The sequence below is a fragment of the Phocoena sinus genome, chromosome 10, assembly GCF_008692025.1.
Source record: "Phocoena sinus isolate mPhoSin1 chromosome 10, mPhoSin1.pri, whole genome shotgun sequence".
Classification (NCBI taxonomy): Eukaryota; Metazoa; Chordata; class Mammalia; order Artiodactyla; family Phocoenidae; genus Phocoena; species Phocoena sinus.
In genome coordinates, this window is record NC_045772.1 from 71,490,833 (window position 1) to 71,517,637 (window position 26,805).

At 37.8% G+C, this 26,805-nt stretch overlaps 1 protein-coding gene across 2 annotated transcripts in view; it reads right to left on the reverse strand.

The window, feature by feature from the left end:
• Positions 1–26,805, reverse strand: part of PDZRN4 (PDZ domain containing ring finger 4) — a 374,557-nt gene that overhangs the window by 38,600 nt on the left and 309,152 nt on the right. The gene's annotated exons all lie outside the window — the stretch shown is intronic.

Sequence of the window (26,805 nt, forward strand, 5' to 3'; positions counted from 1 at the left end):
TCAACCACCACACCACCAGCAAGCCCTAGAATACATTTAATCCTCACAGTCCTAAGGGTTTGGTATATAAATATCCCCATTTTATATATGAGAAAACTGAGACACAAAGATGTTAAGTGATTTTCTCAAGGTAACAACTAGAAAATGGAAGAGCTGGGGTTATAGTCTGTCCTCTTATCTGCCATGCACCCAGGAGCACTGCCAGGCTGTTGGCAGGAGTTAGAATTGTCTCAATTCTGAGCTCTCCTTCGTTCAGGACAGTGGGTACTTCTGAGGGAGAAAGTACAGAGACAGGATTGGGAGGGGGCATGCAATATCATGGTAATGTTCTTTTTCTAGAACTGAGTACTGAGCAGACAGTTATTTATTGCATCTCCGTTTGAAGGAAAGTTGACACTGTAGCATAGTATTACTCAGACTATTTTTAGAACTGACATTACAATTTTATGCCATTGTCCTAAAAGTGCAATGAGAACAAGTGAAAATGAAAGGTAGATTTTAGCTCTTTGTAACACCAAAAGCATAAAGATAGGCACTGGTTACTTTTTCTCCTGGAGGTAACTCTTGGAAAACGGCATGGCAGGTACACAGTGATACAACAATCTGCCTGGGCCAGTAAGAAATGGAGAGAGGGAGAGAGACCAGGCCCCAGAATGTCAGGTCCAGCAGGGGATACGATCATCATAGTTGAAGTCAGAAAGAAGGAAAATGCCAGATTTTATGGGGTAGCAACTTGGCAGTTTGAGAGTACATATGTGCCATACCATGAGGATTCCCAGAAGCTTCTGGAAGAATTTTGACAGGTGATTTGAAGAACCCAAAAAACTAGAGGAGAGGGTATAGCCAGAAAAATACTGTTTTATTACTGCCTGTGCTTTTTTCTAAACACAGGCATTTTCTAAGGAAAGTGGGTAACTCTTATCTATGCACTTAAAATGAATAATAGATATTGATTTGCTGAAGGCAGAGGTTGTATATATTTTTATCATAATAATATTTTACATGATATAAAAAAATCATGAATGAATGCAAAAATCCATCAGAACTCCTAATAAAGCAACTTTTTTTTTTTTTTTTTTTTTTTTGCTGTACGTGGGCCTCTCTGCGGAGCACAGGCTCCGGACGTGCAGGCCCAGCGGCCATGGCTCACGGGCCCAGCCACTCCGCGGCATGCGGGATCCTCCCAGACTGGGGCACGAACCCGTGTCCCCTGCATCAGCAGGCGGACTGTCAACCACTGCGCCACCAGGGAAGCCCAAAGCAACTTTTAAGTATATCTGATACTAGATATTAGGGATATCATTTTTAAAAACAAAAGAAGGCACATGATTTTTTTGCAGAAAAAAGTGCCATTCTATTAGTCTCCTAATACCATTAGGTGTATCCAAATTTAACTCAATAGCTAATTTAGGACAAGTATGTGGGTTTGGGATGTGGCCTGTGCAAGCAAGTCCATGAATCTATAAAGGGAACAAGAAATGTGTAATAGAAAGAGATAGTAATTTATGTACAGATGGAAATCCAGATACACACACACACACACACACAAACATATCCTTCTGGAATATATACCAGCCCTAAAAGGCTCTGTCCTTTCCAGCTTGGCTATGCCAGTGGCATCCAGCACCCAAGGTGGTCGCGCCTTCTGAATGCTCCTGGCTAAAATGCAGAAATCCTGCAAATTACTTCTATAATGGGGAAAAACTGGATGAAACTCAACATAGGAAAAGCCAATTTAAGTACTATAAAATGTTTTCTAATAATGGAGTCTGTTAGGCTTTGGGGTAATCTCAGCAGGAGACATGAAGGCTGTATCATAGGAAGGAGTTAAAAATATCAAGGAAAAATTTGATTTCAACTGTTTCAATTGGGCAAACTTCTGCAGCAGAGGAAAGGCAGTACCTTTAGAATATTACCAGGGTTACAACTATTGTTGAAAACTTATGTGTGACAGAGAAAACCTTGCAATTCACTGCTGTGTACAGGAAGGTCAAAGGCATTGTCGTTTCAAAAAATCATTACTTGCTTTCTAGGGAAAAAATCAGTTTAATCTTCAAAATATGGTTTCCTGAAGTAAACAGTATGAGACAGGATGGTCTGGTAAAAGAGAAGCAGTGGACACCTACCACAATTAGAGTTTTACTAACTGTTGCTAGCATCTCGTTTAAAGAGAAAGTTCACTTTAAGAATTTTTTTTGTTTCCACTGTGAATGCAAGTTTTATTAATACCACACTATGGGTAGACCACAGTCCGCTGTTACTCTATTCAGATTTTGGCTTTTTCCTTCCTAGATTTTTGAGCAATGTGTTCATGTACATAGATAATCACAATCCCATTTGTAAAGAGGAAAGAAAGAAAACATTTATTGTACAGAACGGACTTCTCATCAGCACTGGGGTGGTCCTCTGAGACTTTCATTTCTTTCCTTCACAAAAGCAGAAGATGAAGTTTAAGTGCCTTCCTGTGTATTTAATTTAAAAATACCAGCCACTCTATTGTTCAGAACTAAGTCCTTTTAATCAAAAAATGGCTTCTTATTCCTCAGATACCTTCCATGTATGAGGTAATGAGCATTTTAGGATCTTAGAAGGATGCTTCACAGTAATCCCTTGGGCTTTTCTATTTCACAGAATTTACTATTTATTTTGCTACATGCCTACAGAGAATTGGTCAAGTTCATCCTTTTCCTTTTAAAGCTGTTGAAACTCTTCAGTTGTGAAAACAGCCTAATGAAAGTCGCCTCTTTATCCTCCTCCTGCACTCACAGACTACTCTGGAATGAATATATCACATAGGTAGGCATAGCCTCTATGTGTTTGGGGGCTATCTGGGTGGAAATAGAAAAGTCTTGAAGCGAGACAGACCAGTCTAGAGGTAAACAGGCTGCCAGTGCTGGCAGCTGTGCCGTTACGGAGAAAACTGCATTCCCCAATGTGGTCTCACTTATCAATTTTGACAGGTGACTGTCTTGACTCCCCAGAACATTTATCAAAGAGGACAAATCGTGCTGAATGTCAAGTTTGCCAGAATGACTTTGGTTAATAGTTGACTGTAAAGAAAATAGGGCTCATAACCACCTATCTATCATGCAGGGGAAGGAGAACACTCTACCTAAATAATTTTTGTTTATTTTTAAAAAGCCAACTATTTATTTATTTGAATCTATACTCTACCATTCCCACCATCTTAGTTCAAGGCCTTTTCATTTCACACATAGACTATAAAAATTTGGGTCTCTTATTTGTGTTTTGTTCCTTCAAATTTGTCCTCCACGCTCCTACAAAAATGGGTCGATCTGGGAAACAATCTGACTCCCTCAGGCCTCTTGTAACATGGAGGTGTCTTCCCATTGCTTGTAGTATAAAGTTGCCTGTAGTATAAAGTCCAAGTTCCCAGTTGTTACATAAAGTTGTTTCCTTATCCGGCCCCTGCATACCTGTCCAGGCTTATCCTGTGTCTTTCTTCACTTCCCAAAACACTCTCCAGTTAGACTGAACTACTATGAACCTGCTGTGTTTGTTGATGCCATCACACATTTGACTTACTCTTGCCTTAAACATTGGCTTGCTCCAAATTCTCCTCAGGTACCATTTCCTCTCTGAGCATTTCCCAAAGAGTTAGTCACTGGTTTCTCTGTACCACTTCTGTATTTTATTATTGTGTATGTCTCAGAGTAGTGTAATTATATATATATCTTCCTATTTCTGTAAGCAGCTTTTTCAGGAAAGAGCTCTCTGCAGGAGGCCCCTTTGTCTTGTCACTAACCTTTAACAAGGCACCCCCAAGCTCTACTTATCTCCAGCCAGAGCACACCTTTCAAATCTTTTGATCACACAGTACTTTGCCTAACTTGTTGGTTCTTCCTGGAGATCAAAGAAGTAGAAATGAAGAATAAGTAATTAGCAGATGGCCAGATCTCCTCCCTAGCTTCCCCTTCAGTAGTCTCAAACTGTGAACAAACTGTGTGAACAAACTGTGTGGACAACATAGCATCTAAAGAAAGATCACAAGAGGTTGACAAGCCTGCACACAGTGGGGGATGGCAACAACTCTGACCTCCATCTCAATGATTAACTGAGCTTACTTCCTTTTTTCCTTTTAAAAGCTTTCATGGCCAATCAGAATCTTCGGAGGTGGTTTTTGGGGGACACCGGAGTTCATCATTTCCCCAGATTGCCAACATTCTGATTACGGGCAACTTCCCTTTCTACCAACATTTGTTTCGCCCTCGTGTATTGATTTTCGAGCAGCAAGCGGCCAGACCTGATTCGGTAACATTTCTACATCTAGACTGTGAGCTCCTTGATGGAACACAGTATCTCATTTATTATTGGCTTATCAATACTCAGCATAGAATCTGAGATTGCACACATTGCTCAAAAATATTTATTTCTGAACTTAACTGGGTCACCATGGTTACCAGAAGCTGAAAGGAAAACATCTTTATATCACAGAAGCGGGAGTCATTAAAACATCTTTGGGTTTAAAAGCAAAATTTAATGGCATATGAAAAATAAAATGTAAAAAACCTGCATGTTTAATTATGTATTATGGGAATACCATGATCTGTGTTGTATGCAGAAGGACTGAGACCTTAGAGTGCAATTTTATTTTATTTTCTGATTTTTTTCCAGCTTTGTTGAGATAGTATTGGCATATAATATGCATAAATTTAATGTGTACAATGTGATGATTTTATATATATATATATATATATATATATATATTGTGAAATGATTACCACAATAAGGTTCCTTAACACTTTCATTCTGTCACATAATTACCTTTTTTGTGGGGAGCACATATAATATCTATTCTCTTAACACTTTTCAATTGTATAATATGGTGCTGTTAATTATCATCACCATTAGATCCCCAGAACTTATTCATCTTGTAGCTGGAAGTTTGCACCCCTTGACCAACATCTCCCTATTTCCCCCTATTTCCCAGCCACTGGCAGCTGCCATTCTTCTCTATTTATTTGAGTTTGGCATTTTTAGATTACACATATAAGTGAGAACACAGTGTTTGCCTTTCTCTGTCTGACTTATTTCACTTAGCATAATATCCTCAAGGCCCATTCATGTTTTGCAAATGGCAGAATTTTCTTCTTTTTATGGCTGAAAAATATTTCATTGTATGTATACACCACATTTCCTTTATCCATTTATCCCTTGATGTACACTTAGGTTACTTTCATGTCTTGGCTATTGTAAATAATGGTGCAATGAACATGGGGGTGTAGATATCCCTTTGAGATAATGATTTCATTTCCTTTGGATATATACCCAAAAGTGGAATTCCTCGATCATGTGGCAGTTATTAGGGTGCGATTTAAAATCACTGACTACCACGTGCGTGAAATTGTAAAACTAAGGGCTGGGATAATTTTCTGATGTCGGGTTTTTGTGAAACTTAAGAAGCAATGAAACACTTAAGTAATTTAGTAAATGTTGGCAAATTTTTCTTTAATTTGCTGTAATTTAAGTTTAATAAGAACATCTAATATTGTGCCAGGCCTTTCCTTAATCTACTACATTCCAATAATTACCAAGTCTTCAAATTTGCTTCTGATATATATGCTTCCATCCCTGACTTTCATTTTCCACTGCTACTACTACTACTAGTGTAGTCCTTACCCTATTCTGAAAAGAAAACATATACTTTTCATCTTACTTTTAAAATACACACACAAAAAAAACATTCAACACATAAATAATTATGAGAGACATGAAAAGTTGGAAGTAAAGGGCCAAAAGTTGAATGGGAGAAACTACCATACATTGATGCTGGCATAGACTAGCATCTCCTTTCCTGTTGCAAAACCCCAGAATGTATAAAAAAAAGTATATATTGAAAAGAATCATAATCATGCTTTAAAATAAGAAGGGAAACACTTGATGGATTAGAAACTGTGAGAAGTCTCTGAAGGATGAAAAGCAGAAGGGATCACATAAAAGCCTGAAGCTCCAAAAAGGGAGAATGAACACCAAGGGTTCGATTCTAAAGTAACAGTGAACTAGCAAGCCTCTGGGCTGGGAGCCTCCAGACACACAGGAGGGTGGTGGTGCACTGCACACTAAGGATTCCTCCAGCTCCATTCTCCCTGCCAGCTTGGAACACCAAGAGCCCGTGGGCAGTTTGCTTAACTCTCCCCAAAGTTCTAAGAAGTAAGCTTGTAGTAGCTCCAAACTTAGAGATAGGAAACTGAATTAAGCCCAGGTGGAGCTGTTCTGGGATTAGGAGGAAAGGCAGTGTGGTATTATGAAGACAAAGGAAGAAGAGCATTTCAAGAAGATACACATGGGCAATAGCACCAAATGCAGCTGAAACGTTAGGGAAGTAGATGGTATAACTGGATTTGGTCATTCTGTTATTACTTGTCATACTCATATCACATTTTAATGGACTGCGAAATAAATGAGATTTTTTAAAAGTGGCAGAGAGTCAAACTCCTCTTTTAACATGTTGAAGAAAAAGAATAGAGAAGATGAAAGTCAGAGATCCAAACAGGCTTCATTAAAGGTCTTTTTTTTTTTTTTTTTGCTTTTACATAAAGGACTTTTGAATGTGTTTGGGTCCATTGTGACACTCAGAGTATCTCTCTTTGTGTGCAGTTCATAACTCATGTTTCAAGGGCTTGCAGACCCTATCATCCATAAGATGTGGGGTTTCTTTTCTGAAGGTTCATTTTCTCCTTCCTTCTCTTTTTATTTTTATTTTTTTATTGGACTATAATAGCTTTACAATGTTGTGTTAGTTTCTGCTGTACAATGAAGTGAATCAGCTATATGTATACATATAAGCCCTCCCTTTTGGACCTCCCTCCCACCACCCCTATCCCACCCATCTAGGTCATCACAGAGCACTGAGCTGAGCTCTCTGTGCTTTAAAGCAGGTTCCTGCTAGCTATCTATTTTACACATGGTAGTGTATATATGTCCGTCTGAATCTCCCAATTCATCCCACTCTCCCTTCCCTACCACATGTCCACATGTTGGTTCTCTACGCCTCTGTCTTTACTTGTGCCCTAAAAATAGGCTCATTGGTAACATTTTCTAGATTCCACATATATGTGTTAATAAACAATATTTGTTTTTCTCTTTCTGGCTTACCTCATTCTGCATGACGGACTCTAGGTCCATCCACATCTCTACAGATGACCCAATTTTGTTCTTTTTTATGGCTGAGTAATTCCATTGTATATATGTACCACATTTTCTTTATCCATTCATCTGTCCTTGGACATTTATGTTGTTACCATGTCCTGGCTACTGTAAATAGTGCTATAATGAACATTGGGGTACATGTGTCCTTTTGAGTGATGGTTTTCCTAGGGTATATGCCCAGTAGTGGGATTGTTAGGTCATATGGTAGTTCAATTTTTAGTTTTTTAAGGAACCTCCATACTGTTCTCCACAGTGGCTGTATCAATTTACATTCCCACCAACAGTGCAAGAGGGTTCCCTTTTCTCCACACCCTCTCCAGCATTAATTGTTTGTAGACTTTTTGATGATGGCCATTCTGACCAGTGTGAGGTGATACCTCATTGTAGTTTTAATTTGCATTTCTCTAATAATTAGTGATGCTGAGTATCTTTTCATGTGCCTCTTGGCCATCTGTATTTCTGTTTTGGAAAGATGTCTATTTAGGTCTTCTGCCCATTTATTGATTGGGTTGTTTGTTTTATTGATATTGAACTGTATGAGCTGTTTGTACATATTGGAGATTAATCCTTTGTCCGTTGCTTCATTTGCAAATATTTCCTTCCATTCTGAGGGTTGTCTTTTTGGCTTGTTTATGGTTTCCTTTGCTGTGCAAAAGCCTTTAAGTTTCATTTGGTTCCATTTGTTTATTTTTGTTTTTATTTTCATTACTCTAGGAGGTGGGTCAAAAAAGATCTTGCTGTGGTTTATGTCAAAGAGTGTTTTTCCTATGTTTTCATCTAAGAGTTTTATAGTGTCCAGTCTTACTTTTAGGTCTTTAACCCATTTTTAGTTTCTTTTTGTGTATGGTGTTAGGTAGTGTTCTAATTTCATTCTTTTAGATGTAGCTGTCCAGTTTTCCTGGCACCACTTATTGAAGAGGCTGTCTTTTCTCCATTGTATATTCTTGCCACCTTTGTCATAGAATAGGTGACCATAGATGCATGGATTTATCTCTGGGCTTTCTATCCTGTACCATTGATCTATATTTCTGTTTTTGTGCCAGTACCATATTGTCTTGATTACTGTAGCTTTGTATTATAGTTTGTATTGTACTTTGTACTATAGTTTGTATTATAGTCAGGCAGGGACCCTGATTCCTCCAGCTCTGTTTTTCTTTATCAAGATTACTTTGGCTATTAAGGGTCTTTTGTGTTTCCATGTGAACTGTAAAATTTTTTGTTCTAATTCTGTGAAGAATGCCATTGGTAATTTGATCGGGATTGCATTGAATCTGTAGATTGCTTTGGGTAGTATAGTCATTTTTACAATATTGATTCTTCCAATCCAAGAACATGGTATATTTTTCCATCTGTTTGTGTCATCTTTGATTTCTTTCATCAGTGTTTTATAGTTTTCTGAGTATAGGTCTTTTGCCTCCTTAGGTAGGTTTATTCCTAGGTATTCTACTCCTTTTATTGCAGTGGTAAATGGGATTGCTTCCTTAATTTCTCGTTCTGATCTTTTATTGTTAGTGTATAGGAATGCAAGAGATTTCTGTGCATTAAGTTTGTATCCTGCAACTTCCACAAGACTCTTAGGTAGCCTCATCCACCAGAAGGCAGACAGCAGAAGAAAGAAGTACAATCCTGCAGCCTGTGGAACAAAAACCACATTCACAGAAAGACAGAAAAGATGAAAAGGCAGAGGGCTATGTACCAGATGAAGGAACAAGATAAAACCCCAGAAGAACAACTAAATGAAGTGGAGATAGGCAAACTTGCAGAAAAAGAATTCAGAATAATGATAGTGAAGGTGATCCAAGAGCAAGCAAAAAGAATGGAGGCAAAGATCAAGAAGACGCAAGAGGGCTTCCCTGGTGGTGCAGTGGTTGAGAGTCTGCCTGCTGATGCAGGGGACATGGGATCGTGCCCCGGCCCGGGAAGATCCCACATGTCGCAGAGCCACTGGGCCCGTGAGCCATGGCCATTGAGCCTGAGCGTCCAGAGCCTGTGCTCCATAGTGGGAGAGGCCACAACAGTGAGAGGCCTGTGTACCACAAAAAAGAAGATGCAAGAAATGTTCACAGAAAAAGAATGGAGGCAAAGATCAAGAACATGCAAGAAATGTTCAACAAATATCTAGAAGAATTAAAGAAAAAACAAACAGAGATGAACAATACAATAACTGAAATGAAAACTACACTAGAAGGAATCAATAGCAGTATAACTGAGGCAGAAGAACGGATAAGTGACCTGGAAGACAGAATGGTGGAATTCACTGCTGCAGAACATAATAAAGAAAATAGAATGAAAAGAAATGAAGACAGCCTAAGAGACCTCTGGAACAACATTAAACACAACAACATTTGCATGATAGGGGTCCCAGAAGGAGAAGAGAGAGAGAAAGTACCCAAGAAAATATTTGAAGAGATTATAGTCAAAAACTTCCCTAACATGGGAAAGGAAATAGCAACCCAAGTCCAGGAAGTGCTGAGAGTCCCTTACAGGGTAAACCCAAGGAGAAACAAGCCAAGACACATAGTAATCATATTGGCAAAAATTAAAGACAGAGAAAAATTATTGAAAGCAGCAAGGGAAAAACAACAAATATTATACAAGGGAACTCCCATAAGGTTAATAGCTGATTTCTCAGCAGAAATTCTACAAGCCAGAAGGGAGTGACATGATATACTTAAAGTGATGAAAGGGAAGAACCTACAACCAAGATTACTCTATCCAGCAAGGATATCATTCAGATTCGATGGAGAAATCAAAAGCTGTACAGACAAGCAAAAGGTAAGAGAATTCAGCACCACCAAACAAGCTGTACAACAAATGTTAAAGGAACTTTTGTAAGTGGGAAACACAAGAGAAGAAAAGGACCTACAAAAACAAACCCAAAACAATTAAGAAGATGATAATAGGAACATACATATCGATAATTACCTTAAACGTGAATGCTCCAACTAAAAGACACAGGCTTGCTAAATGGATACAAAAACAAGACCCATATATATGCTGTCTACAACAGACCCACTTCTGACCTAGGGACACATACAGACTGAAAGTGAAGGGATGGAAAAGATATTCCATGCAAATGGAAATCAAAAGAAAGCTGGAGTAGCAATATTCATAACAGATAAAATAGACTTTAAAATAAAGAATGTTAGAAGAGACAGGAAAGGACACTACATAAGGATCAAGGGATCAATCCAAGAAGAAGATATAAGAATTATAAATGGGGGCTTCCCTGGTGGCGCAGTGGTTGAGAGTCCGCCTGCCGATGCAGGGGACAAGGGTTCATGCCCCGATCCGGGAATATCCCACATGCCGCAGAGCGGCTTGGCCCATGCACCATGGCAGCCGGACCTGTGCGTCTGGAGCCTGTGCTCTGCAACGGGAGAGGCCACAACAGTGAGAGGCCTGCACACCGTAAAAAAAAAAAAAAAAGGATTATAAATGTATATGCACCCAACACAGTATCACCTCAATACATAAAGCAACTGCTATCAGCTATAAAAGAGGAAATCGACAGTAACACAACAATAGTGGGGGACTTTAACACCTCACTTACACCAATGGACAGATCATCCAAACAGAAAATTAATAAAGAAACAGAAGCTTTATATGACACAATAGACCAGATAGATTTCATTGATATTTATAGGACATTCCATGCAAAAACAGCAGATTACACTTTCTTCTCAAGTGCACACAGAACATTCCCCAGGAAAGATCATATCTTAGGTCACAAATCAAGCCTCAGTAAATTTAAGAAAATTGAAATCATATCAAGCATCTTTTCTGACCACAACTCTATGAGATTACAAATCAATTACAGGGAAAAAAACGTAAAAAAACACAAACTCATGGAGGCTAAACAATACATTACTAAATAACCAAGAGATCACTGAAGAAATCAAAGAGGAAATCAAAAAATACCTAGAGACAAATGACTATGAAAACACGACAATCCAAAACCTATGAGATGTGGCAAAAGCAGGTCTAAGAGGGAAGTTTATAGCTATACAAGGCTACCTCAAGAAACAAGAAAAATCTCAAACAATCTAACCTTACACCTAAAGGAACTAGAGAAAGAACAAACAAAACCCAAAGTTAGCAGAAGGAAAGAAATCATAAAGATCAGAGCTGAAATAGAAACAAAGAAAACAATAGCAAAGATCAATAAAACTAAAAGCTGGTTCTTTGAGAAGATAAACAAAATTGATAAACCGTTAGCCAGACTCATCAAGAAAAAGAGGGAGAGGACTCAAATCAATAAAATTAGAAATGAAAAAGGGGAAGTTACAACAGACATTGCAGAAATACAAAGCATCCTAAGACACTACTACAAGCAACTCTATGCCAATAAAATCTTCCAGCTTACTTATTTGTTCTACTTCCTCAGTTATTCTGCTTTTGATTCCTTCTAGTGCATTTTTCATTTCAGGTATTGTGTTGTTCATCTCTGTTTGTTCTTTAGTCTGTCTGGGTCTTTGTCAAACATTTCTTGCATTTTCTCAGTCTGTGCCTCCATTCTATTTCTGAGATTTTGGATCATCTTTAGTATCATTATTCTGAATTCTTTTTCAGGTAGGTTGCCTATTTCCTCTTCACTTATTTGGTTTTGTAGGTTTTTACCTTGCTCCTTCATCTGTATTTTTTGTTGTCTCATTTATTTGGTTGGGTGGGACTGTGTCCCTGTCTTACTGGTTGTTTGGCCTTAGGCTTCCAGGACTGGAGTTAGCAGGCAGTTGGGTAGAGCTGAGTCTTTGTGCCAAGATGAGGACCTCTGGGAGACCTCACTCCAATTTATATTCCCTGGGAGCTGAGGTTCTCTGTCAGTCCAGTGGTTCAGTTTCGGTTCTCCCACCACAGGAGCTCAGGCCTGACCCCTGGCCTGTGAACCAAGATCCCACAAGCCACACAGTGTGGCCAAAAAAAAAAAAAAAGGAGCAGAACAATAATAAAGAATAAAAAATAAAATAAGATTAGAAAACTAGCATATATACTAGAAAAGTGAAACAACTACTGGAAGGTAAAACAGAACTGCAGTAGCAAAAAAAAAAAAAAAAAAAAAGGCCAGAAAAGGCTTTGGCTGTGGGGGGTGGATCTTAGGCTGGGGGGCTTAGTTGGGGGCTGGGTTTAGGCAGGGGTGGGGTCTAGACTCAGGACTTATGTGGCAGGAAAAGGCACTGGGGTTTGGGGGGCGGGGCTTAAGCTCAGAGAGGCAGGAGGGGGTCCCGAAGTGCCTTTGGCATCGGAGTGTGGAGGATCAGGCCTGGGACCTCAGCAGGCTCACTGGGGCCCAGCTGGGTGGGGGAAATGCTAGCCATGTTCCTCGCCCATCCTCTGATCCCCTAGGATTCCTCTCCATTTGCCTCTACTCTTCTTCCCCTCTTCCCTCCTTTGCCCCCAGGACCCACACTGCCAGAGAGGGCCCAGGAGTGCAGAGGACCAGGCCTGGGACACTAGCAGGCTCCCTAGGGCCTGAGTAGGTATGCAAAACACTAGCCCCATTCCCCTCCAATCCTCTGAACCCCCGAGGGTCTTTCCCTGTCCCTGTTGATCCCCTGTGGTGAGTGGGACTCTCCAGCCATGGGAACCCCTCCCCTCCCCCAGCCACCCTTCAGGGGCGCTGGTCCCATCCCGCCTCCACTTCTCCTCCCCACTCGCTCCCCCCACGTCCTACCCAGTCACTCGGGGGTTCCACCCATACCCTTGGGTGTCGAGGTCCCTCACCAGCATCTGGTAGGTGCCCTAGTTGTGAGGAGACATCAACTCTCTCTCCTTCCTTCTTAAATATTCTTCACTCAAGGTGATGAAATTGAGCCTTACAATGGTTAAATGATGGAAAATACATATAAATACGCACACTCAAAATATAAATATATATCCCAGTCACTGTACTACAGGTTCTCATATATTATGTCATTTAATCTTAAGAAATACTTAATGTTGATATTATTTTCTTCACACAGATGAGGAACCTTAGGCAGCAAGCGGTCACACAAGTACTAAGCAGTGGAGTTTAACTCGAGCCCACTTCAGGCTGATTCCTAATATATCTAAATATAATTTTTCCTCCAATCAGAGTGATATAATTAGGCCTTCGTTTGTGAGTAATACAATTTTTAAGGGTTTTCTTCCAAATTAATGGATCAGTTAATTATAAGGGACAAAAATGAGGACCTAATGAAGGTAATTTATTTTATACAGTTGAAATATAAGCAAAATAATTTGGGTGTCAGAAAATCTTCTAGAATTTTTTTCAGGTGATTGATCTGATATCTATAAGACATTGATCACCTTCATTACTATATTACAGAAGTCTATACTTTGTTATATGGCTACTATAGTTATGCACGTGTTCAAGACCTATAAGAAAAGTGACAAGAAATGACACTAAAAATAACTTCCCCACACCTGAGAGAAGTCCCTGAGAGAATATCTGGCTTTCTCTTCTTTTGACAGACATAAAGAATACAACTTGCATATGGAATGGCGAGTCTGGTTTTGAGTTGGGATAATGTTAATGCATTTCCTCCTCTGAGAATCAGAGAGTAAAACTAACTGAATATTCACATGTGCTGCCACCTCTGTGAATTACTATGAGTCCTATAGTTTACCTATCCTACGTCAGGTTTTATTGCATTACTAAAAACTGTTTAAGGTGAATAAATGCATATCATTGGAAATTTTTGGACCTTTAAGTTAATACAGAAGAAAGTCAGTAATGGGAATTCTGATGATCATCTGGGATATCTGAAGGAGAGAAAAAAGGTTTGAGTCCCTTTTACTTTCATTTTGGAGGAAGAGGTTATATTAATTTCTGTGCCTATCAGACAGGAAGTGATTAAATCATTCTTAACTACAAACAGTAGTGTCTTCACTTAGGGAAATCACAGTTTTCTTATGAATTTCCCAACTAAATTCTCTCATGTTCTTTTTTCTTTTTTTTTTTAAAAGAACTTAAAGAACTTTAAAACATTAAAATAATTTAAAACTTTTGCTTAAGGGAATTCACTACTGCCTTTATTTGGCAGGTACTTGCATGTAAGTGAATGGAAGAAAAAATTCTTTAAGGATTATGAACTCCCTGGCTGCAAAAAGGTTCAACAGCTGTTTGTGGATTCTCTAGTTACTCATAAACATTCCCTCAAAACACACTATCCTTCCAATGGTTATTTAGGACTTTTAGACCTCTCTCAGAAGATAAATTACAAGTGATCACTTTTCAGGATGTGTTGGTTTGGGTTTGTTTATAAAAGAAAAGTGGGGCTTCCCTGGTGGCACAGCGGTTGGGAGTCCGCCTGCCGATGGGGGGGACGCGGGTTTGTGCCCCGGTCTGGGAAGATCTCACATGCTGCGGAGCGGCTGGGCCCGTGAGCCATGGCCGCTGAGCCTGCGTATCCGGAGCCTGTGCTCCGCAACAGGAGAGGCCCCAGCAGTGAGAGGCCCTCGTACTGCAAAAAAGTGAATTATTGAGTATGTGTTCTTTTCTAGAGAGTATAATTTTCAAGAGTATCATATATGCCAAAGGGGAATATGAATAAGGAAACAAAATAATGAATATCTATTATTTTTGTTATAATAAATGTTTTGTGCTTTTTTTTTTAAGAAAAAGAGGAAATTTTTGTCCAGCTTCTGCTAACAAGTAAATGTGCTAGGTGAATCTTTAACCTTCATGGGCTTTAGTTTTCTCTGTTAAGTAAATCAAATGTGCTTCTACAGCTTTCCTATGGTTCAAATTCCACCATGTCTAAGATGCTCCATATAAGTGGAAACCAAAAGGGACAATAGACTGTAAGTCAAAAGCCATTACAATAGACAAAGCAGCTCATTATATAACGATAATGGAGTCGATTTGTCAAGAGGATATAACAATTGTAAAAATATACGTATGTAGCAGCAGAGCAACTACATTTATTAAGCAAATACTAAAAGACCTGAAAGGAAAAATAGAGAACAATACAATAATAATAGAGGGGTCAATACCCCACTTTCAACAATGGACAGATCATCAACAAGAAATCAATAAGGAAACATTGAAAATCAGTAAGGACATGTTGAAAATCAATAAAGCAACATTGAACTTGAAATACAATTGACCTTTGAACAACACAATTTTGAACTACAGGGGCCCACTTACATGTGTATTTTTAAAAAATTAATGTGTATTACAATACTACACAATCTATGGTTGGTTGAATCTGTGGGTGTGGAACCATGGATATGGAGGGCTGATTGTACAGTTACACACTTTTATATATATTTGACTGCATGGGGCAGTTGGTGTACCTACCCCCCTTCCCAATGTTGAAGGGGGAACTGTATACTTTAGACCAAATGAACCTAATGCACATATACAGAACATTCAATCCAGCAGCTGCAGCAGAACACACTTTCATCTCAAGCACATACAGAACATTGTCCAGAGTAGATCATATATCAGATCACAGACCAAGTTTGGCAAATTCAAAAGACTGATACCATACCAAGTATCTTTTCTGACCACAATTGTATAAATGTAGAAATCAATAATAGGAGGAAAAAATAGGAGGAAAGCTGGAAAATATACAGATATATGGAAATTAAAGAACATACTGCCGAACAACCAATAATGAAAAAATAAATAAAAGGAAATCAAAAAATTTCTTGAAACAAATGAAAATGGAAATACAACATGCCCAAACTTACAGGATGCAGCAAAAGCAGTCCTAAGAGGAAAGTTAGTGATAAATGCTGACACTAAGGGGAAAAAAAAACTAAAAAGAAAAAACCCACCTAATTTTACACTTCAAGAAACTAGAAAAAGAAGAGCAAACTAAGCCTGAAGTTAGCAGAAGGAAGAACATAACAAAGATCAGAACAGAAATAAATAAAATAGAGCCCAGGAAAACAAGAAATTATCGGTGAAAGTAGGAGGTGATTTTTTTAGAAGATAAAAAATGGACAAACTTTTAGCTAGACTAAGAATAAAAAGAAGGAAAAGTCAAATAAATAAAATCAGAAATGAAAGAGAACACATTATAATTGAAATCACAGGAATACAAAGGATCATAAGAGACTACTATGAACAATTACACTCAACAAATTGGATAACCTTGAAAATACGGATAAGCTCCTGGAAACATGCAATCTACCAAGACTTAATCACGAAAATATAGAAAATCTGAATAAACCAATAATAAGTAGGAGATTGAATCAGTAATCAGAAACTTCCCAACAAAGAAAAGCCCAGGACCAGATGGTTCTTCTGGTGAATTCTACCAAACAGTTGAAGAAGAATTAATATCAGTATTCTCAGAATCTTCCAAAAAATTGAAGAGGAAAGAACACTTCCAAACTCATTTTATAAGGCCAGCATTACCCTAAAACCAAAATCAGATAAAGTCACTACAAAATAAGAAAACTACAAGCCAATATCCCTGATGAATGTAGGCACAAGAATTCTCAACAAAATACTAGCAAACCAAATTCAACAGTACATTAAAAGAATCATACACCATGATCAAGTGGGATTTATCCCTCAGATGCAAGAGTGGTTCAGCATACTCAAATCAATAACTGTATACACCATATTAATAGAATTGAAGATAAAAATCATATGATCATCTCAATAGATGCAGAAAAAGCATTAGACAAAATTCAACATCCTTTCATGATTAAAAGCTCTCAACAAATTGGGTATAGAAGGAATGTACTTCACCATAATACAGGCCAAATATCACTAGCCTACAGCTAACATATTCAATGGTGAAGGGTTGAAAGCTTTTCCTCTAAGATCAAGAACATGACAAGGTTGTCCTCTCTCATCACTCCTACTCAACACAGCACTGGAAATCCTAGTCCAAGTAATTAAGCAAAAAGAAGAAACAAAAAGCAGTAAGGAAAAAGTAAAGTAGTCTCTGTTTGTGGAAGATATGATCTTATATAGAGAAAATTCTAAAGATCCCACTGAAAACTATTAGAATTAATCAGTGAATGCAGTAAAATTGCTGGATAAAAAATCAACATAGAGTAATCAGTTCTGTTTCTCTACACTAACAATGAAATAGCTGAAAAAGAAATAAAGAAAATATCCTATTCACAATAACATCAAAAACAGTAAAATTCTTAGGAGTAAATTTAACCAAGGGGATGAAAGATCTGTACACTGAAAACTGTAAGACTTTCGCGAAAGAAATTGAAAAAGACACAAATAGGTGGAAAAATATCTCATGTTCATGGATCAGAAGAATTAATATTGTTATGTCCATATTATCCAAAGCCATATACAAATTTAATGCAATCACTATCAAAATTCCAATGGTATTTTTCACAGAAATAGAAAAAGAACTTAAAATCTGTATGGATCCAGAAAGGTCCCAAATAGCCAAATCAATCTTGAGAAAGAAGAACAAAGCTGGAGGCATCACACTTCCTGATTTCAAACCATATTACAAAGTTATAGTGATCAAAATAGTATGATGCTGCTATAAAAAACAGACACATAGACCAGTGGAACAGAGTGAAGAGCCTAGAAATAAACCCAAGCATTTATGGTCAACTAGTATTTGACAAGGGAGCCAAGAATAATCAATAGGGAAAAGACAGTCTCTTTGATAAGTGCTACTGGGAAAACTGGGTATCACATGCACAAGAATGAGATTGGGTCCCTGTCTTATACCACTCACAAAATTAACTTCAAACAGATTAAATACTTAAATATAAGACCTGAAACTATAAAACTCTTAGAAGAAAATATGAGGACAAAGCCCCTTGACATTGGTCTTGGCAACTATTTTTTGGGTATGACACCGAAAGCACAAGCAACAAAAGCAAAAATAATTAAGTGGGACTACATCAAACTAAAAACTTTCTGCACAGAATAAGAAACAATCGACAGAACAAAGAGGCATTGCACAGAATGGGAGAAAATATTTGCAAATCACACATCACATAAATGGTTAATATCCAAAATACATAAGAAACTCATACAGTTCAACAGCAAAGACAACAACAAAACCACAAATAATCTGATTAAAAATGGGGGTAGAGGACTTGAATAGACACTTTCATAAAGAAGAGATACAATGGCCAACAGGTACATGAATAAGTGCTCAACTTCACTAATCATCAGGGAAATGCAAATCAAAGCCACAATGAAATATCAATCACTTTATACCTGTTAGAATGGCTATCGTCAAAATGACAGATAACGTGTTGGTGAGAATGGCGAGAAAAGGGAACCTAGTGCACTGATAGTGGGAATGTAAATTGGTGCAGCCACTATGAAAACCAGTATGGAGGTTCCTCAAAAATTAAAAATAGATCAGCAATGATCTATTTGCTGATAGATCTATTTGCTGATAGATTGCTGACCAAATGATCCAGCAATCCCGAAGGAAACAAAAACAAGATATCAAAGAGATATTAGCACCCGCATGTTCATTACACCATTATTCACAATAACTAAGATATGGAAACTACCTAAGTGTCCATCAATCCACGAATGGATACATAAAATGTGATATATATGTGTGTGTGTATATATATATATATATATATATATATATATATATATATCTCATACATACCCATGATACGCACACACACAATGAAGTATTATTCAGCCATAAAAAGAAGGAAATCCTGCCATTTGCCACAACATAGATGGACCCTGAGGGCGTTATGTTAAGTGAAATAAGCCAGACAAAGAAAGGCTATACTGTGTTCTCACTTATATGTGGAATCTAAAAAAGCCAAACTCAAAACCAGAGAGTAGAATAGTGGTTGCCAGGGGCTGGGGTTGGGGTGTTTGAGGAGATGTGGGTCAAAGGTACAAATGGCCAGCAATAAGGTGAGTAAGTTCTGGGGATCTAATGCACAGCATTTTGATTATCGTTAACAGTACTACGTTATATACTTGAAAGTTGCTAAGAGAGTAGATCTTAAATGTTCTCATTACACACATAAAAATGGTGATCATGTGAGGGGATGGATGTATGAACTAGCCTTATTGTGGCAATCATTTTGCAACATATGCATGTATCAATCATTATGTGGTATATCTTTAATTTACACAATGTTATACAGCAGTTATATTGGGCTGGCCAAAAAGTTCATTTGGGATTTTCCATCTCTTACAGAAAAATCCAAACAAACTTTTTGGCCAACTCAATATTTCAATAAAGCTGGAAAAAATACAGATAGATTTATGTATAAAGCACTTCACTGTAGCTTTTTATGATAGCCAAGAAAATCTGGAAAAATAAATACCCAATAAAAAGGTAAATTTTCAGTTATACAAAAAAAACAATGTACATAAAGAGGGAAACACATTAAATGTTGACTGTGGTTAACTCAGGTAATACAATTGCAGATAATGATATTTAAATTTTTTATTTTGGACTTCAAACACATAGATCAGATTTACCATAATTCTTGGCCCATCTGTGTTGTACATGCAAGTTTCCCCTTTACCTATATTAAATTAGATTATTTAATACATAGTGAATACCGGTGGGCTCACCACATAACTGAGAACTAGGGCATCATCGATAGCTTATGTCTTAAGGGAGAAAAGGTAGAATGATATGCCAATACAAAACACATGCTCTTTAAAGATTCCAACATTTTTTTCAGAGATAATAAATTGACGGAAAAAAATCCAAACTAGAATTATTTTCTGTATTTTTCTAATTAAAAAATAAACACTGTATTTAAATAAAACCATTTGTTTCTAGTGCCTACAGACTGCATCTGACATTCTGGATTGGCAAATGTATATGAGTTAACTTGTTCTAAACACTAAAGCTAAAGCCAGGGTGAGAGGGCGTGTTGCTTGCTACAATTGGTACAACAGACCAGACTATTGTACAGTCTGTACAGACCAGAACAACTACTCACAATGTGGAGTCTTACATGTGTGTGTGCTCTCTTTATAAAAACCCATAAAGTGTCAGTTGATATGTTTGAAATGTTAAAATATTTGTAAAATTTTTAAGGATTTGACTATGCATTTGTGTCACTTTGCTGTTGTATTACATGGAAGAACTAGATGCTGAGAAATCATTCCATAACCAACACTAGTGGCCTCACAGAGCTCACATGTGAGGATGCTGTGATTGAAGAGGTAAGTGGTCCCTTCAAGAAACAGAGCTAGAACTGGGACCAGACTCCTAGTTTGGATTCCTTTCACTTGATTACATTGCCTCTGAAAGGGACATTGGAATGCTTATCTGTGATTTGCTTTATATTGGAACAGATAGCTCTTCTTTCTTTGTACCTATGAAAACTGTTCTTTGAAAGCAGAATAGAAGTCATTGGGAAAATATGACTTCATATGCAAATGTTCACCTTAAACCCAACCTTTCCTGAACACCTTTCAGTAATGCAAGGAAATCATCTGAATGTGTATCACTGAGTATCTTCAAACAAAAACTGAATGTCAGCATTTTGATAAAATTCGTATACGTAGCATAAGGAATCTTCATTTTATATCTAGATTCCTAGTCAAAGAAATGTGCCCTTGGTTACATTCTTTAATCACCAACTTGGAAGGTTCAATTTGCTTTTCGTTGTTTTCTTAGGAAATAAAGTTTAGTGTTGTCATAATCAGTGAGGCAAAAGACAGACTTGCCTCATATTTGTTTTATGAAATTACATGACCAAATTAACAGCCATACTAAACTCATTTCTTTCAGTAAGAAATCTAAAAGAATTACAATAACTTTGATGACTGTTTCCAACTTTGTGGCATTTTCTCTCTAGCCACTCCTTAAGAAGGCCATTTTTTAAAAATAGAAAGTCATGACTTAGGAAAATTGCTCAATTTAGTAAACATGGGTATTCAAATTAGGAACTTCTGAGTCATCTCTGCTTGTACTATTAGGATTATATAAAATGGGATTACAAAATCTCAGATTCCATTAAGGCTCAACAGATATAAAAACTAGGACAACCATACAAGGTATTGTGCAAAAGGACATTTTTGAAAATGGAAGAGGATGCTATTCATAGTTAAATTTGAACAGTATTCGTATATGGAGACAGTGTAGGGCAAACCAGGGCATATGGTTATCCTAACACAAACTGAACCCCAGTCATTTTTACCTATGTAAATTAACATGTTTATTTACTAGGGTCCTCCAGCTTATAAGTTTGGGGTAAAACATGTGCATCTTCTTTGTTAGAAAGGCAACCAAAAACATCCAGATTTTCTTCTTTTATGATCTGGCACAAATGTATGTTAACTGTTTAACAACAGGGCTGTTAGCTGAATTATTATGGGGAAAAAACCCAAAGACTTTCACACTTTATTTCAAATTTCTCTTCTCCATCAGCTCTCTTCTTCCTTCCCTTCATGTACCCTTTGTATTTGTTTTCAGGACTCATACAATAAGAACAGTAGCAGCAATGGTCAATACTTTGTTCACTTATCAAGCAAATGCTGCTGAGTGCCCCCCATGAACTAGGGCATGTGCTAGGCTTTCCAGGTGATACAAAGATAATTAGAAGTGGTCACTTCTGTTAAAAAATAAAAACTATTTAGAAGAAAAAGATAAGTACATAAGTAACTAAAATCCAGGAAATCATGACAAAAATATTTATAGAATATTTTATATTTATATATATATATTATATATATATATACACACACACACATATATCATATATAATAGTCCATTGTATGTGTATGTATATACATACAATGGAATATTATTCAGCCATGAGAAAGAAGGAAATTCTGTCATTTGTGACAACAGGGATGGACCTTGAGGGCATTATGCTAAGTTAAATAAGCTAGATAGAGAAAAAAAATATGCATGGTATCACTCATGTGGAACATAAAGAAAACAAAATAAAGTCAAACTCTTAGAAACAGTGAGTAGAAAAATGGTTTTCAGGGGCTAGGGGGGTGAGGTAAATAGGGAGAGGTCAGTAAAACAGTACAAACTTTAAAAGAAAAAAAGAACAAATAGCTATTAGAAAGGGAGAGGATATCTGTTATAACTGCATGGTGGTCTCAAGCTCCTTTCCAATTCCCTTGTGCAAAAGGTGGAAAGGGATTGTGCTGCTCAAAGGTTGGTCCATACAGACAATAATGGGAATCCTTATATATTCCTGCATCAAATATTGAGCATCCACTATGAGACAGGTGATATCAGGCAATGATGAACACACAGGTAAGGCCTCTGCCCTCACAGCCTAGAAAGGAGCCACACAGCTCTATATGTGCACAGTAAGGAAACTTTTCTGAAAGTTGGCTCACAAATCATGAAGTTGCTCAAAAAGATATGATTAAAATCTCACTAATGCTTATCCTCTTGTTAACTACTTTTTTGAATGAACATCTTCCTGATTCATAATTCTCTTTAACTATGTACAAGAGGGATTATATACTTAAATTCTCACAAATATTCTGCACGTATTCACAGGAATCCAGCTCTGGGAAATAAATTTTGCAAAATGACACTTCTCAGCATAGCACAAGGGTTTACTTACGCTTTGCATAAGAATTGCCAAGAGGAAGCTAATTAATATGCTAAATGCTCTTTCTTGTTTGTAGATACTAGCCCAAGTTTGGGTTTCAGTTAACATTACATAGAACTCTGACACATACTTGTCTTTCTCTCTTTTCTACTTTTAATACCTCTCCAAGCAAACTTCTAAATCCTCTTTCATAGTGATGACAATGTACACACAAGGGCAACTCTATGTGCACTTAACTCAGGCTATTGGATATGTTTCTTCAACTTAATCTTAGGGGAAGGAATAAAAACAACTTCAAGCAGCATTTCTAAATGATAAAAATCACCAAGCTCAGAAATGTGGCTTAAATTACTTGCTTGTCTTGGCTAACATGATGTTTTATACTATCCAAATGTTGTACTTATTAATTTTCTGACTGTCCTCTATCAACACTGAGTTTTGAGAGCTGACGGCAAATGGTGCAGAAAATTCAACGTCTTCCTTGCATTCTGGCAGTAGCAAACATACCTTTATTAGGAGTTGGACAAAAGAGCTCTGTTTTCTCAAAGGCTTTCCCTTTAAATTATTTCTGGTAAAGGCCGGATTTGAGATCCGCCTCTGACTTGCTAAAGGCTATTTATGATTTATTTCAACCTTTAGCTGGCTCTAGGAAAAAAAAAAAAAAAAAAAAAGAACAAAGTTGAAAATACAGAAAAAGGAGTGCTTAATCCTCGGTATTTCAGTGGAAATAAGAGTCGGCACCCTGACTCTTATGATGGCTGCATTGTGTAAATTTTGATATTTTTATTTTTTCCCTCAAAAATGAAATTAAAATCCTTTACATTTTTAATTAGAAAACAGTGCCATCATTTTTTAAAACGATCAAATTTCAAGCTGTGGGTCTTTTAATACAGGTTGGTCTGCTGAGACTTTTCTGAAGCACTGGGGGGAAATTTAAAACCCAGGCAAATAATTTTCTGAGGCAAAGTGGTGATAGGCCATGGTGAGATATGGGTGTCATAAAAATTTCACAGTGGTCCCTAACACACCAGAGTCACCATAGCATTGACACATTGACTATAATATCTCCAAAGAAGCATTTGCTGTCTATCATGGCTCTGAAGGGAGCTGTTACCATCTATCAATGCAATAATCTGCATGTTAAAGAGTCCCTAAATATGTCTTTACAAGATAATCAGATCTGTTTTGGTCTATTGGGTCAATAATCCACACACTAAAAGTCCCTAAATATATATTCACAAGATAGACAGATCACCTTTGGTTCACTGAGTCAATAGACCTTTAAAAAGGTGCCTATATAGTTGCATAGTTTGTTTTTCAGCAAGTTCAGAAATTCAGTTCTGTACTCTTTTTGTCTTTTAAGAGTAGATTTATTATGCTAGTTCCAGTGGATGCCAGAAGCTGAGTTTCACTCTGGCCTATGATATTTTGCCCTCGAAAAGTCAGAAGAAAAAACCCGCCCGAGCACAAACTATATTAAAACTACGAGGCGAGGAATGGAAGTGCAGACACACAGGCAAAGCCCTCCGGGCCAGGATGAATGCTGTGCTTTCAGACTATGTCTTACCCCTGCCTCTGTCACCGGTCAGCTTCCAGCCTCCCACCCTCCTCCGACTGCTCTGCTGGAGGCTCTGCTGGAGGCTCTGCTTGTCCATCTTAAACCTCATTTCAGCAGCAGAGGGATCTTACGAGGGCTGCAGAACCCAGCCCTGCTCTCCACCAGCTACTCATTCTGAGTTCACCTCCTACCGCTGCCCGACGCCCTTGCCTCTGCCCCCAGAGCACACTGGCCTCTGCTGTTCCTGGAGCCCACCAGCTGTGGTCCTGCTTCCGGTCCTTTGTACTTGCCCTTCCCTCTGTCTGGAAAGCTCCTCTCTCAGAATCCACACGGCTAGCTCTTTTACTCTCTTTAGGTCTCTTATGAGAGAGGCCCTCCCTGACCACCCTGTATAAGAGAGCAACACCTCATCCCAACACCATGAACTTCCTTCCTCTGTTACCCACACCGTTTGTTGTCCACTAGCAGTTAATCACCATCTGATATAATATGTCTTTACTTACTTGTTTCTTGCCCATCTCTTTCTCCTAAAGGTTAAACTCCACTGGGGCAGAGGCTTCATCAATCCCAAACTTAGATAAGAACCTGGCATATTTTTTTAACTGCTCATTAAATATTTATGGTACAACTGAATGAAAGCAGATGGAAAGGAGTCCTGTCTCTACTTTTCCGATTGCCTATTGATGTGTTTTCATGTTTAGGTTGAAGAGGAATGAGTACCTCTTTCTGAGATGAAGTCCTCTGTTTGGCCATTAGACCTCTGTTCTCCATAATACTCTCTAAGTGGCACAAAACAGGTCCTTCCTGAAGGACCACTGCATCCACTGCATCCCCACAGCTACTGGGTTATAACAGAGTTCCTGGAGGAGCTGGGGTCCTCTGAGCCTGTCACAGAAACACTTGACCAGCCTGCTTCTAAGTGTAATACTATGTAAAGGCAGCATTTCTAAATCTCCCTGTCCACAGTCAGCTCTGGTGATAGCAGAGGACTGACTAGAGCTCACAGTCTCATCTGATGCGAACAAGATGGATGGCGTGTGGCACTGTGGCACGTTAGCATAACAGACTGAGGTGTACTGGGTAGAGCCATTCTCTCCTAAGCTTGGTCAGTTATCCTTGGGGTATTCCCCAGTGCTTCCACCCCTACTTTTAGCCATGCAGATATTCTCAAATGTATCCCTTCTCAAGACCGAAGCCTGTCACAGTAACGTCTTCCTTATTTAAATTTCATGGGAATATTCTTTATTTCAATAACTCAGAAAGGTGACTTTGGCAAGAGAATCACAGCTGACAGCAAAGCAATGACCATGGCGGTGTGATTAGTAGAGGCTGCAGGCTACAGAAGGCCTGTCTGAGCATTTACCACTGTCATCACACTGATGCTGGTCTCTCCTAGGGATGGACATTGGTCAGAAAAGAGGATGCAGTTCAGCAATAGTAATCACTATAGAATCTGTCTGTATTGTCATAGTCAAAGATATGCTAATTAATTAAAAGAATTTTTACTGTGAACCTGCTTAGCCTAAGCAAGTCTTTCTCCCTTGTCCTCCCCTAGCACACAGATATATTTTAATAAAGCTTTAAGGCACAATCGAAACAAAAAGCTGAAGTGATCTAGATAAATCCATTCCCCAAACCCAAAGCAATTAATTAACTGAAAGAAAAACATAATTTAATCTTGAATTATTTGGATAAGTGACTCAACGTTGTAATTTATTTTGCATGAATGAGCAAAACTTAATGGCTATTTCAGTGTATACCAGTACTTAAGCAGATTTATAAAATAAAATTTTCAATCAAATTAATGGAGAGGAGGGGATAAGAAATTAACATGAACAACAGCAACAAAACCATCAACTCAGATACTAGGTATCATCGCACACCCTTCCAAATTCTGGCTGAAAAGAAATAATGATTTCTGTAATCCCCAGCAATGACTTTTGCATGGGCAAGATTTCAAATAAACATCTATTTGCTTTAGGTGAGCTTCACTGAATCGGCCTTATTTGATTTCAGATCCCCCTAAGGGAAGAGATTTCAGGATTTCCTGGTTGTAAAATGGAAAAGAACATTTTGCTGAACTTGTATGACATCATCGAAAGCATTAAAAGGGCAGATAATCACAGGTTCTCTGGCTGTTTACCAGAGCTTCTTTACCTCCTCAATCTACTTTATTTCCAAATGTCAGAGTAGTCTGAAACCTTTCAAAGATTTATAGACTGCAGAAGCAGAGGAAATATTAGGATAAATTCTTTAACTTTTGTGAAAGCTTTTAAGTAATTAATAGATGGGCTTTTGGAGTTGTTTCATAACACAGCACAGATACTCTGACATGTACCGTGTGAAGGCTAAACATGGTCATCTCTCAATCTAGAAAGTCACGGAAACTGCTCTTTAGAGTACTTGAGTCATTAAAAAAAAAAATTGAATTTGTGAAGGGGAATAAAAATAATATAAGATTTAGTTTATCAGTTAAAATAAAAGTACTACACAATGAATGAAAATAGTAAATACAGTCTCGGTTTTAAATATAATTTCTTTTCCAAACTCTACTTGGAAATTCTCTTATATTACAAAATGAAGAAAAAAATGTAGCTGCCATAATATTATTTATATAA